We start from the raw sequence: 2,940 nt of genomic DNA, 5'->3' as shown, positions 1-2,940 counted from the left end.
AAATATTGCTCTGAAATTACTTGAAGCGATTGTTGGAGAGTCGGAACCTGTTGGATTTACAGAACCTGAAGCCTTGGATTGCTTCTTTGATGCACCTGATTTCACCATTGTTGAAGATTTGAGAGAAGAAAACAGAGTTCTTGAAAGTTTTGAAGGTTTTGAGGAATTTGGGAGAAAGAATCGATATTCAGAAAACGTAAAGTATTGCTGGGGAAGAAGATGGGTTTATAAAGGGGGGTGAAAAAGTGTTTAACCCTAGGTAAATGGTAAGGATAGGGTAAAACGTTGATTGGGGTTTTGGGGGGAATCTATGAATTTTGGATTAAATCTCAGCCACACATAATTAAAACGGGTTTGAAGTGATTTTGGGAGATTTCCAAAAGGGGTTTTGCATTTAATGTAAAGTCAGACGCATGTCAATACGTCAGGTGATCGTGGGGGTGATGGGAGAGGAAGTTGTAACGGATGGGACGTATTGGGGAGAGGAAAGGACAAATTAAGGATGAGTTTATTGAAAAACGTTCTTTTTGTCATCATCCCTAAAATAGGTCTGATACAAGGATTATTCAGAAAGAGAATGTGACAGTTTCTAAAGAGAATGTTTTTTTTGTCTTTAATGTTTAACTTAATGAAGGATCATTAAATAGCACACAAAGATTCAAGAGTTGATAAAACAGTTGAGAAATTATCATGATGATCGCGGATGGAAAATTCATTGCAGTTGGAAACGTCATCGCGGATGGAACTTTCATTGCGGTTGAGAAACGTCATTGCGGATGAACAAGGAAAGACTGCAGTGAGAAACTGAGAGGAAAACACTTGTACAAAGATTAGTAATAACAGACCATAAAGACCCATGAGAGATACGTATGATATATGGTTGCGGTACCTAGACAGCGGTACCAAAACCATCTATCACATGTAATTCTCAGTTAGAACCGCAACGGAGACCAAGGATGTTCTGCGGTAGCTAACAATTCAAAAAGAATTGCGGGTCGGGATTCATCATTCCTAACATTTGCAGGAAGATGTTAAGCTTTGTTGAATCGAGCGCTTTTGTGAACACATCAGCAATCTCTTCATGAGAAGGGACAAAGATGAGTTCAATATTACCTTTTAAGATGTGGTCTTTGATGAAATGATATCGTAGTTTAATGTGCTTAGTCTTGGAGTGCTGAATTGGATTGTGAGAAATAGCAATAGCACTTTCAGAGTCACAATATATCGGTATCCGCAGCATTTTATACCCGTAGTCCATTAGTTGAGTTTTCATCCAAAGAACTTGAGAGCAACAGCTGGCTGCGGCCACATACTCGGCTTCTGCAGTTGATAGAGAGACACAACTTTGTTTTCTTGAGGACCAGCTGACTAGTCTTTCACCCAAGAATTGACATCCTCCTGAAGTGCTTTTTCGATCGAGCTTGCATCCGGCATGATCCGCATCTGTGAAAGCTTGCAGGCTGAAGTCATTGCCTGCGGGGTACCATAGACCAAGAGATTTGCTTCCTTTCAGGTACCGTAGTATTTGTTTGGCTGCGGTCATATGTGAGACTTTTGGGTCAGCCTGATACCTTGCACATACACCAATTGCAAAGACAATGTCTGGCCTGCTTGCAGTGAGGTACATTAAAGAGCCGATGATGCCTCTATAAGTCTTGTGATCCACAGATTCGCCTGAGGGATCAGCAGAGATCTTATAACCGAAGGCCATGGGGACCTTAGCAGATGAACAGTTTTCCATAGAATATTTCTTCAATAGTTCAGTGGTGTATTTTTCTTGATGAATGAATATGCCTTGCGGTACTTGTTTCACTTGCAGACCTAGAAAGAAATTAATCTCTCTATTCATGCTCATTTTGAACTTGTTGGTCATGAGCTTAGCAAATTCATCCACCATGCCTTGATCAGTCGAACCGAAGATGATATCATCCACATATATCTGTACCATCATGAGGTGGTCGCCATTTGCTTTTCTGAATAGTGTGGGATCAATCACTCCTCTCTTGTACCCGGATGAGACAAGGAATTCAGAAAGAGTCTCATACCATGCTCTTGGGGCTTGCTTCAGACCGTAGACTGCCTTTTCAAGCTTGTAGCAGTGGTCTGGGAATTCAAAATTTTCAAAGCCTGGAGGTTGCTGAAGATAAACCTCTTCTTTTAGTTCCCCATTGAGAAAGGCACTCTTAACGTCCATTTGGTGTACCTTGACGTTTTTGTGGGCTGCGTATGCTAGAAAGATCCGGATAGCTTCCATGCGTGCTACCGGAGCATACTTTTCATCGTAGTCAATGCCTTCAAGTTAACTATACCCCTTTGCAACTAGTCTTGCCTTGTTTCTGACTACCACACCAGATTCATCCAACTTATTTTTGAACACCCATCTAGTGCCAACAATGGAGTGACCACGTGGCTTCGGAACGAGCTGCCAAACTTTATTTCTTTGAAATTCTTCAAGCTCTTCTTGCATTGCGGCTATCCAGTCAGGTTTAAGCAATGCTTCTTTGATCGTTCTGGGTTCTACCGAGGACATAAATGCTGCATAGTGGCAGTGCTCAGATAGGTCCTTGGAAGATCGAGTCTGGATGCCTGCGGATGGGTTCCCAATGATTTGACCTGGTGGGTGGTCTTTCGTCCATACATGAAGACGTGGCAGCAGATGATCAGCAGCTGCGGTAGAGGGAATATCTTGAATGTCAGAGGAATCTGCGGTTGGAGATGACAGTTCCCCCTGGACTTGAGAACATCCTGCTGAGTCATCTTGATCTATTGGAACGAAATTTTCTTGAGCAGTTGGGAGAGGTTGCCCCTGGGTTGCAGATAGGAGTTCCTCTGGAACCTGAGAAGGTTCCCCCTGGACTGCGGATAGGAGAGTGACAATCCTTGGATCAGTTCTAGTGTTGATATTTTCTATGAGTTCATCATCCGAATCCGAAGATACGT

Source organism: Lactuca virosa, chromosome 8, assembly GCF_052849685.1.
Source record: "Lactuca virosa cultivar CGN04683 chromosome 8, Lactuca_virosa_CGN04683_v6, whole genome shotgun sequence".
NCBI classification, from domain to species: domain Eukaryota; kingdom Viridiplantae; phylum Streptophyta; class Magnoliopsida; order Asterales; family Asteraceae; genus Lactuca; species Lactuca virosa.
This window is presented reverse-complemented; position numbering follows the sequence as displayed.